At 52.1% G+C, this 11,935-nt stretch overlaps 1 protein-coding gene across 2 annotated transcripts in view; it reads left to right on the top strand.

Annotated features, from left to right (window-relative positions):
- Nucleotides 1-11,935, top strand: part of LOC142585426 (uncharacterized) — a 199,863-nt gene that overhangs the window by 139,893 nt on the left and 48,035 nt on the right. The gene's annotated exons all lie outside the window — the stretch shown is intronic.

The raw sequence follows: 11,935 nt of genomic DNA, 5'->3' as shown, positions 1-11,935 counted from the left end.
ATGGTCGCATCCGCAAACTTGTTTTCTTTTTGTTGGTTTGTTTATTCCCTGCCTTCTGCTTATTTCTACTTCGCATTCACGTTGTTGAAGCGTCGCTGCACGTGGGTTGGCAAGAACGCTTGTGCGCGCATTCTTCAGAGTGAAGCAGAATATTTTGGTGCAAGAAATAGCTTGACGTGGCGCATATTGAGGCGGCAGACCTCAGGAAATTTATTTAAGATCAACGTGTTTCAGTACTAATATTAGCGCCCAACCATCAACCAATCCACAACACTCATGTTTTGAAGCGCAACAGCTAAGCTGTGTTGATGACTTCCCTAAACTCGTCGCTGCTTTGACCAATACTTGATTTTAAAATTCTTATATTAACGATGTTGTACGCGCCTTTAAGCATGTAGCATGTTTAAGCAGGTTGTTTGGGCTTCAGTGAAACTTCGAGTTTAGCGCTTGGTAATGTACATTTGCCGAGCTCTTTAAGAAAGCTGCGCTGTTCTCTGGAATAATATCCCATGCGATGTCTCATGGTTCTTTGTCAGCAAGAGGCTTTCGACCGGCAGCACATCGACACAGCTACACCCATATTGGCTTTTCGAGCGCCAGATTTGCAGAGCACTTGGAGGCGCACGCACCTAGAGATAAGAAGAAACAAACGGAATGTGCATTTCGTTGTTCACGTTTGGCGCCATGCCATTTAGGAAAGCGGAAAGGAGAAATTACATATTGGCAGCGCGCAGGGGGAGGAAAGAAAGAGCGAAGGCAGGGATGGTAAACCGAAATGCGACTGGTTAGCTACTCGATTTTGGGGACGGGAAAGAGGGAATAGAAAGCTGAGATAGAGTAGGTGCAGGGGTGGGGGTGGGGGGGGGGGAGGAAAGACGCGGTGAGCTTGCGCACGTACGCAGAGGGTCTCAGCAACTCAAAGGCGTTCACGCAGGTCAGTCGCCCTTAGGAAAGACACAATTACCTTCACAGCTTCGTGAGCCGACGAGCGATGGCGGACGGTCTTCAAGTAGCACTTGCACGGACAGCGGCCGATCGTCGAGTCGTCGCAATGCGATAGATAATATTTGCCTTTCCGACTGAAATCGATGACGGTGGCACAAAAAAAATGTTCGATGTTGTCTCCGCCGCCGCAGGCTTCGCACACAGAGCTGTCGGTCATTCCAATCTAAGTAAGTGTACGCCTTTGTGAGAGCTACTCCCAACCACAGCCGGCATAAAAGCGATGCCTCATGTCGGGGAAGCCCGGGTGGAGGTCGGAGTTGGAGCGAAAGGTTGCATGCCGGAGAAATTTAAAGAGAGTAGAGGGCTACTCTGGGCAGTTGCTCCTAACATAAATGTGAAACGGTGTTTTGTTGTTTGCAAGCCTACGTGCCTGTGTTCGGCGTCCGAGGGGTGGTGTGACCGGTGCCACTTGATAGACAAGAAATACATGGAGGTATTGATAGTGCGCGCAAACGCGCAAAGTTGACAAATGAAATAGAAAGGAACATATTAATCCGAAATTCTGCACAATATATATTCCAACTTCATGATGTCGATAGCGTGACAGCAAAAAAAGTTGTCTTTTGCGTGGATCTTGCGGATGTAAGTCTCCACAACTGAGTGATCGATGAATTAAGCTCTTACTAAGTGCTGGCGGTAAATCAGGTTAAAGTTTTTATTTGGCACCCAGCGGTTACCTCCCCTTGTTTGCTGGTAACCTAAAACATATTCAGGAAAAATGAGCCTCGTCTGTGCTATATACGATTCAAAGATGCCACCTTAGTTCGCCTCCAGACCCATCTCTCTCGATCTTTCCCGCAGGACATTACAGCATGCTTTTTGTACCATTAAAATACGACTGCCTTCTTGTGAGTGTTCGAGCCTGACCACACACACCTAACGAAGCTCGACGGCATTCCCGACCTCGAAGACAGCAGACGATGCGAGCTTTGCTTCGAGTTTTTCGCTGCACTGCCGTTTATTTGACAGTTCCGTTTCCTGGCTAAATTAATGAAATAACCCAAATTGCAAGCAAATTGTACGTACATACTGACAGGACGCATCGCGTGTCCGTGGGCAATTCCTTCTAAAACGAAGTCATGTCTCTTTGCGCCGACTCGCACAAGTACGCCTGTTTGACGGGAAATACACATTTCATTTTCGCATCTTCTCGATGGGGTTATGTTATCTTCACTGCATGTACTACAATTCGATTAAGTCGGCCTGATACGTAACACGTCTTGGTGGTACCCTTTTAAGCTCCCCATTCCATCGCATCCGCGATAATCTGACCAATCGTGTATTCAGATTCATGCTTGATTCCGGCTCCCATACGCTCCTGACCATCGACCGTGTCTCCTTCCGGCTCCTTCAATGGAACGTTCGCGCGGACAACACTTCGCGTATCCGCAACGACGAGAAATCTCGCGAGAGACGCGAGGGTGTCTCGCGTGCAACGCGGCGCGATTCGGAACGCTGCGTGCACACCTGCGGCAATTTCGTCGCACGTGCAGAAAAAGAAACCCGCGCGGGATTGTCTTACACACACACACACACAGAGAGAGAGAGAGAGAGAGGGGGGGAGGGGGGGAAAGGAAGAGCGCAGAGGACAGAACACCGCGCGGCGCAGAGCCGCGCAAGTGCAAGACTGCGATTATACTTAAGATACTGCGAAGCGACGTGAAAAACTTCGAGACGGGGCCGGGTCTGGCTTTACACGTCGCAGCCTTCGTCCCGCGCCACACTGAGCTATAGGTGGCACACGCGTCGGCGCACAAACGGGACAAAAGCGCGTTTCTCTGGGGCCAACGAACACGTTAAACGCTTAACAACACAAAGGAGAAACGAGGCTTAGCAGGGAGCAAACGGTTGAGCGCTGGTTAAGAGGACGGGGTGAGGGGGGGGGGGGGGGTGCAGTGGGGCGACGTGAGTAGTGCGTGCACGTGCTGTTGCGGCTCCCGGGCGCGTCTGCAGGAATACGAAATGAGGGTCCGGGAAAAATGATGGGGGGGGGGGGAGGGGGGGTCGTGCGCGCGCGCGTGTTTGTGTGCGCCGCGTGAAGACCGTTCTCTCTCGAAGCGACGACGCGGCGAACGCTGCAAGCCTGGCGACAGGAGACTTGCTGCTGCGTTTCCTGGGCACGCGGGTTTTCTTCGCGCGCGAGCGTGAGTGCGCCGCCGCAGCCGCGCGTCTGTTTCTTTCTTTCTCCGTTTTTTATCTTCCGGAGCGCGCGGTATGGCCGCTTGCGAGAGCACGTGCAAATATATACGTCCTCTGCTCTTCGTGGCTTGTTTGTACGTGTCCCGTTCTCCGCACACGCGACTTGACGAATGCGCGCCGAGTCAACGGGTCGGCGAGTCGGCAGGTTCGCAGTTCTCTTGAGCACGGGTGAGCCCGCGTGTTTTATTTAACGCGCTGTTGCGTGGAGAACTGGGTATACGATCAGCAGGCCCGAGGTTATGCACCGGCTGCCTGCTTGAAATACCCGACATCTTGTACCCTGTGGCGGCGACTCGGGGAAAATCGTGTCTGGCTCTCTCTACTGATTGGCTGACTCGTCGCCTTCGTTGCACTGTACTTAACTGGTGGCACACAATGAACCTTGAAACAAAAGCGACGGGCTGCTCCCCGTCTTTCCCTCAGCGTTTCTTGTTTCCAATTCGCGTCATTACGTATCCGGTAGATCGCAAGCGACTGGCCGACCAAACAAGTCTTGTTGAGCTATATCCGTATTCTCTGCGTCTGCGAGCTCGTCGCTTCTCGTCTCTATTGCGTATACTCGCGCTTCCCGCTCGGAGGCCAATGAAATTGATCGTTGCGGGAAGTCGTCCGTTGTCCGACGACGACGTGTATTCGCGTCTAAAGAACTTTTCTTTTTTTTAGCTCCGTGCCGAAATGCTAATGAAATGGGCGGCAGCTGCAACGCCAAACAACGCGGCGTACCGGCTGAAGAACCTTCCCATATAAACACACAGTGTTGCTCCTTCCCACTTGCCAAGCATGCACAAGGTAGCGAGTAAAGACCGTTGATCTTCGCAATGGCTTCCGGCTTGGAACGGCCGCTGTTCTCTTTCCTGGACCATTCGTCGAGGTTTCTGTGTTTGCTTACGCAGGCTATTCGAAAGCAATGATGAAGAGAGAGAGAGAGAGAGAGAGAGAGAGAGAGAGAGGTGGGAAGTGGGGGGGGGGGGGAGCTAGACGACTTCGTGGTACTACCAGGTCCCGCATACAGTCCTTCTGCGCGAGCAGTGTACTACGTCGGCGACCCGAGCGTAGACTCGTAAACACTGGGTTTAACCCGTGCCTGCGCGTGAGAGCAAATGGGTGTTTGAAGAAGACGATAAAGAAAGAAGAGGGGCGGCAGGGCAAAAAGGGAGAACTTGCCGAGTCCGGCGGCTGCGCCGGCGGCACGTGAGAATATGCCGCGGAGCAAATTCTTGCGTGCACCGCATGGGCGGTGCGCCGTTGCCGGGCTGGGGGCGGCTGACGCCGTTTCTCAAGCAGTGCGGGGCGCGTAAGAAGCAAGGAAAAGAGGTAAAAAGAAGTTCAGGAGAAGAACACGAGAGACCTTTCCTGCATTCGAAATCGGCCGCACGAATGGAGCATAGGGTGTGCAGTTTCGTGTTCGGTTGAGTTGGCGCGGCGCCCGTACTTTTTTTGCCGCGCTTATGAACAGGGTTCCGAAACGATATGACGCGAAGGCAAGGAGTTCACGATATCGCGGCGAGTCGCGCATAGCGCGGCCACGCATCCCGCCCACCTGTCAGCTGATATGCAGCGAAGGCAACGACAGCGACGATAACAGCAAGAGCTCGGCGCTATATATACGGCTCCGATGTGAGGTTCAGTCCTTCACGTACGGGATCACATAGAGGGCGTGCCGAAAGCTCTTGAAACAGCGCGAACTGAAGTGCGTGTGTAGTCTGTGTGACTCCTCGGCTTTTCTTTCCGCATTCTTTCTATTCCCTCCTCACCCAAGAACGGGCAGCTGTTGCGCCCTCTCCGGTGGTAATTTACATCGTGGAGACAGGGTATGTGCGCAAGGACGCGGGGGTTTCCAAGCAATGGGTTCCGCGGCAACGATCGAGACTATGCACGACGCACTGAGAAAAGCACGTCGCACATCTGCTTGTCATTTTGGCCGCACGCGAAATTTAATTGGGGGCACGAAAGTGTCTCTCCTCACTAGATGAGAGACACATTTGGGAAATAGGTGCGCAAAATGGCAAGGATAATGCCACAACTTACGCACTGTGCATGTATATAGGCACTCCGTTTAGCATCGCGTGTATCTGCGCTGCGCAGCGTAGATAAACCGGTGGTTGACTAGTACAACCAAACTGCTGCAGACAGAAGCGAAGAGAAGTCGAGACCTGGAGGTGATTACGTGGGCTGATGATAAATTCTCAGGTAAACCAATGTCATTTCGTTGATACCGGAAATAGGTAATCATAAGTCTCCAAGAAAATTAGGTCCTTTGTCATTCAGTGGACCAAATGACATGATGCACATAGGTACGTTGTATGTATGTATGTATGTATGTATGTATGTATGTATGTATGTATGTATGTATGTATGTATGTATGTATGTATGTATGTATGTATGTATGTATGTATGTATGTATGTATGTATGTATGTATGTATGTATTGTTTGGATCGCACCGCTGGTACGATCTGTTGGGAACTCGGCGCTGACGCCCGTGGTTGTACCTGGGTCGCAAGCCCCAAGGGTAGCGTTGGCCTGGCGGCCTGGGGTACAACTGGAAGCATCCGAAGGTCCCGGCAAAGCATGAGTCGACTGGTAACAACGAAACAACTTGTTTATTTTAACATCGCAAAGAGTTGGCGGTCAGGTTTGACCGTAGTAGAGAGACGGGAGAGCACTTCACTCAACAGAAGAAATCGGAGCCCTCCTTTTGGCGTCCGGGGGCAGCTGTTTTTATACTCTCGCAGTTGAGGGCAAGAAGGAACCCCTCAAAAGACGAGCACGTGAATGTACAATGGGCTAATGGTGACGCACACTGTCGTAGCGATGCCGTAGCACCATGTCGAGCACGATCTCGTAGCACCCTGTCGTGGCGCTGCCGGTCGGACACAATGACTGTAATGAGAGGATGGTCCCTGCTTTGGCATCGCCTGTTTCGGGCACAATGACTGGAACGAGATCCCTGCTTTGGCATCGCCTGTTTCGGGCACAATGACTGGAATGAGATCCCTGCTTTGGCATCGCCTGTTTCGGGCACAATGACTGGAATGCGAGGATGATCCCTAGGCGGTCGCATCGCCGCAGTCGCGCCTGGAAACACCTGGCGATGAGTGTTGCGGCGACGACGATCGGGCCAAAATGTCTGCCGCCCCGCCGCAGTCGCGCCGGCAAAACCACGTGTCGCAGGCGAAACGCAACAGACCGCCCCGCCGGGGGAAGGAGATCCCGATGGACAGGGGACTGCATCCGCTGTCCGGAGGGATGTCGCTCGATGATGCTCATAACCGAAGTCGGGCGTCCCTCGACGTTTCTTGAGCGCAGCGCACAGAGAAGGCCTCGTTCTCTCGTTCAGGTTCGCACGGGACACTGCAAAGTGACTTCGGGAGAGTTCACATTTTTGTTCTCGTTCCCGGCAAGCGTTAGAACTACGCTGAAACTCAACCGCTCAGTCAGCAAGCACGGCACAACCCTCACTAAGCCCTGCCAGGCTCTTTCCCCTTTTTATACCACTGCCTAGTTCCTTACAGTAGTCTAGCATCACTCAGAACGCGTCCACAAATTGAAAAATTGCACTAGAAAGCATATCATCACTTTGAAACACTAAACAAAAGCAATATGTTAAAAAAGAAATCCTGCCTCAGGAAGAAAACATCAGTAACAAACAATTTTGAGGCTGATTCCTACGTTAGGGGCTTCGACTTAAGCCATCGGCGTTACCGTTGAGACTCCCCTTTTTGTAACGCACCTCAAAGGAATATTGTTGTAAAGCGAGGCTCCAGCGCAGGAGGCGGCCATTTTTGGGAGAGATGGTCTGCAGCCATTGGAGAGGGCAGTGATCCGTCTCAATGATAAACCTCGAGCCGGCTAGATAGCATGACAATTTCTGAACGGCCCACACGAGACATGCACACTCTTTCTCGGTGGCGCTATACGCCTGCTCACGACTGGACAGCTTACGACTGGCATACAGGACGGGGTGTTCTACTTCTCCATTTTCCCGTTGGCACAGTACAACGCCCATGCCTCGCTCACTAGCATCGCACTGAACAATGAACCCTTTTGTATAGTCTGGCGATCGTAGCACAGGCTGGCTTGTTAGGGCACTCTTTAGGGCGCTAAAAGCTCTTTCCTTGGTCTCGTCCCAGACGACTGTTTGAGGCTCTGTCTTTCTTAGAGCATCCGTCAGGGGAGCCGCGATATCAGAGTACCTAGGGATGTACCTCTGATAGTAGCCGGCGACACCCAAGAACGACCGAATATCGGTCTTGGTGCGCGGTTGCGGAAAGTCTCGCACAGCGGCCACTTTTATTTCAGAGGGGCGGCGACGACCCTGACCAATCACGTGACCGAGGTAGACAACCTCGGCCTGTGCTAACTGGCACTTAGGAGCCTTGACTGTCAAGCCCGCTTCGCGCAGGCGGGTTAGCACTGCCCGCAAGTGTGTCATATGCTCAGACCAGGATGCGGAGAATATCGCTACGTCGTCTAGATACGGTAAAGCGAATTCTTGCTGTCCCCGCAACACTTTATCCATGAGACTTGAAAAACAGTATGGCGCGTTCTTCAAACCAAAACTCAACACTTTAGGACGGAATGTTCCCATTGGTGAAATGAACGCCGCATACCTACTAGCCTCTTCTGTAAGTGGAACCTGCCAATAACCCCTGACAAGATCTAGGGTGGAAATAAACTGAGCGCTACTAACTTTCTCAAGGCGCTCCTCGATGTTAGGGATCGGATAAATTTGATCCTTAGTGATGGAATTAAGCCTGCGGTAGTCGACGCAAGGACGAGGTTCCTTGCCCGGTACCTCAACTAAAATCAAAGGGGAGGTATAATCACTCTCACCTGCCTCAATAACACCGAGCTGTAGCATTTTCTTTACCTCAGCCTCCATAATATCGCTCTGGCGGGGTGACACCCGATACGCCTTGGATCGTACTGGCTCTGGGGAGGTAAGTTCTATATCATGAGTAAGTACAGAAGTCCTACCAGGCCTCTCAGAGAACAGACCTTGAAACTCTTGTAATAGCTGGTGTAGTTCGGTTTTCTGCTCGGGCGACAGCGGTGCTTTACTGATAAGGTCACTAATGACTTGACCGGTGTCTTCCCTGTTCGTCACTGAGCCTAATCCTGGAAGCTCGACCGGAAGCTCTTCAGGAACGTTTACCATCATGCACACCACTGCTTCCCTTTGTCTATAAGGTTTGAGCAGATTACAGTGGTAAACTTGCTGTGCTTTCCGCTTTCCTGGCAGACTTACCACGTAGTTAACGTCCGACAGTTTCTGAACAATTCGTGCTGGGCCCTCCCACTGCACGTCTAGTTTGTTGTTTAGCGATGTGCGCAATATCATGACCTCATCGCCAACCTCAAAACGACGGGCCCTGGCTGTCCGATCATAATAAACCTTGGCCCTCTGCTGGGCCTTTGTCATTGCTTCACCTGACAACTCCTGTGCCCTTCTTAAGCGTTCGAGGAGCTTAAGCACGTACTCCACCACGACTGGGTCGTCGCCCCTACCTTCCCATGATTCTCGAAGCATGCGAAGCGGAGACCGAAGCGAGCGACCGTACACCAGTTCAGCTGGCGAAAACCCCGTAGCCGCATGCGGCGCGGTCCTTAAAGCAAACATCACCCCAGGCAGACACAGCTCCCAGTCAGTTCGATGTTCAAAACACAACGCTCTCAACACGCGCTTCATGACGGAGTGGAGCTTCTCAACGGAATTCGACTGTGGGTGGTACACTGAGCTGTGTAACAGCTTTACCCCACACCTTTCGAGAAAAGTTGTCGTCAAAGCGCTAGTAAACACTGTGCCCTGATCTGATTGGATTTCCGCAGGAAAACCAACTCGCGCAAATATGGACAGTAGTGCATTAACTATCTCAACTGAGCTGAGTTCTTTAAGCGGCACTGCTTCAGGGAACTTTGTCGCTGGGCAGATCACAGTCGAAATGTGTCTGTACCCCGTGGCTGTTACCGGCAGAGGTCCCACTGTATCAATAACGAGCCGTCTAAAAGGCTCCGTTATGATAGGTACCAATTTCAACGGCGCCCTTGATTTGTCCCCTGGTTTGCCCACCCGCTGACAAGTGTCACATGTCCTCACGAAATGGTCTGCGTCCCGAAAACACCCTGGCCAATAGTACTCTTGCAAGAGACGGTCCTTAGTTTTCTTAACTCCTAGGTGTCCGGACCACGAACCCCCGTGTGACAAGCGCAACAGATCCTGACGATAGCATTGAGGCACGACCAGCTGATCGAACTCCACTCCTCTGCGGTCTAGATACTTCCGGTACAGGACTCCACCCCTTTCCACAAAACGCGCAGTTTTCCTGGCGATACCTTCTTTGACATTGCAGCGCACGTTTTCCAGGCTGCCATCCTTTTTTTGCTCGGCTATCAAAGCCGTCCGGCTGACTTTTAGCAACCTATCAAGTCCGTCTGACGTAGGCGCGATGAGCAAATCAGTAGATAGCTCTTCTAACTTTCCCGCATCGGGATTTTCCTTTCCGGTATCTGGTGCCTTTAACGTTACAGACTCAAGTTTATTCAGTTCGTCAGCTTGCTGCACCTCTGACCCTTTTTCATTGTTCGATAACGTCGGCCCCGCAACTACCGCCTTTGCAGCGAGCTCCCGAACCTTCGACCTGGTTAAGGCCTGAACGCTAGCCTCACCGAACAAAAGCCCCTTCTCGCGCAGGAGGTGATCGGACCTGTTTGAAAATAGGTACGGGTACTGGGGTGGCAGCATAGATGACACTGCCGCCTCCGTCTCAAGCGCTCCGAAAGGTCCTTCAATAAGCACCTTTGCTACTGGCAGACACACGCTATGAGCTTCCACGGCTTGCTTGATCCACGCGCACTCGCCCGTGAACATATGGGGTTCTACATAAGACGGGTGAACTACATCCATCGTAGCTGCGGAATCGCGAAGCACTCGGCACTCTTTCCCGTTCACGAGGAGGTCTCGCATGTAAGGCTCGAGAAGCTTCATGTTCTCGTCAGTGCTGCCTAATGAAAAAAACACAACTTTTGGTGTTGTTTCCGGACACTGCGCCGAAAAGTGACCCGGCTTCTGGCACGTATAACACAAGCGCGCTCGCCTCATCTCGAACCGCTTTCTGCGTTTGGCTGCCGCCGTCTCTTTACGTTTGGTCGGACTGCTTTCACTCGCATCCTCACTACGCGTGTCCCCCTTTAATCTCATGGGCGTGAACCTCGGCCTCTCAAACTTCGAGCCAAATTCACCCTTTTGACCGTCCTTAGCTCCGCGAGCCCGACGCGTCACAAACTCCTCGGCTAGCTCAGCGGCTTTAGCCACCGTACAAACGTCTGGCCTATCCAAGACCCAGTATCGCACGTTCTCCGGTAACCGACTATAAAACTGTTCTAGCCCGAAACACTGCAGAACTTTATCGTGGTCACCAAACGCTTTCTCTTCTTTGAGCCACTCCTGCATGTTCGACATAAGCCTATACGCAAACTCTGTATATGACTCACTTCTGCCTTTCTCATTTTCCCGAAACTTCCGACGGAACGCCTCCGCAGACAGCCGGTACTTTTTTAGAAGACTCGATTTCACTGTGTCGAAATCCTCTGCCTCCTCTCTATCCAAGCGAGCGACTACGTCGGCCGCCTCGCCGGGTAACAAAGTGAGCAAGCGCTGTGGCCACGTTTCCCGAGAGAACCCCTGCTTCTCGCACGTTCGCTCAAAGTTAACCAGGAACAAACCAATGTCCTCTCCAAGCTTAAACGGCCGCATCAGGTCCGTCATTTTGAACAATACGCGTTCTCCTGCACCGTGTGCCTGACTTCCATTACGAGCGCGTTCCATCTCTACCTCAAGACGCTTCATTTCCAAAGCGTGTTGACGGTCACGCTCTTGTTGCTCTCGCTCTTTCTGTTCTTTACGTTCACGCTCTTCTTTTTCTTTCTGTTCTTTACGTTCACGCTCTTCTTTTTCTTTCTGTTCTTTAAGTTCGCGCTCTTCTTTTTCTTTTTGCTCTTTAAGTTCGCGCTCCTGTCTTTTTGCAGTCTCTCTCTCTTCAATGGTCTCAAGGCATTCCGACAGCTCGTCATCCTCAGCCTCTAACTCAAGAATAGCCTTTATCAGTTCTGGTTTTCTGAGTTTGTCCGAGACATCCAGACCCAACTCTCTTGCAAGCTCCAACAATTTCGGTTTGCGCAACGACTTCAAATCCATGGCTGCTCTGAATGCTGCTTTCTCTACTGCTTACTATTGTCTTGCCGCAAACTAACCCGGCAGCAACGACAACCACAATTACCAGCTCTGTTTCTAACACTAACAAAAGCCTGGCAAAGCTCAGAAGAAGAAAGTCCCGCACTCACCAAACCTCGCAGGCAGGAATTCCGCGCAGTCGTTCCGCTGCAGGCAACCAGTCGTCACACAGGGCTCGTTGCACTGCTCCCGGATCGTCGTTGAGCTGCTCAGCATACAGTCAACTGCATCTCTTCGCTGCTGGCCTCCGTTGTCGCGATCTCACCGCTGGCAGACAGTTGTTTGAAGTCGGAGGCGATCTCACCGCTGCCAACCAGATGTTTGGATCGGACCGCTGGTACGATCTGTTGGGAACTCGGCGCTGACGCCCGTGGTTGTACCTGGGTCGCAAGCCCCAAGGGTAGCGTTGGCCTGGCGGCCTGGGGTACAACTGGAAGCATCCGAAGGTCCCGGCAAAGCATGAGTCGACTGGTAACAACGAAACAACTTGTTTATTTTA

Source organism: Dermacentor variabilis, chromosome 6 (assembly GCF_050947875.1).
Source record: "Dermacentor variabilis isolate Ectoservices chromosome 6, ASM5094787v1, whole genome shotgun sequence".
Lineage (NCBI taxonomy): Eukaryota > Metazoa > Arthropoda > Arachnida > Ixodida > Ixodidae > Dermacentor > Dermacentor variabilis.
Note: the sequence above shows the minus strand (reverse complement) of the source record. Positions and strands in the feature narration are given on the sequence as shown.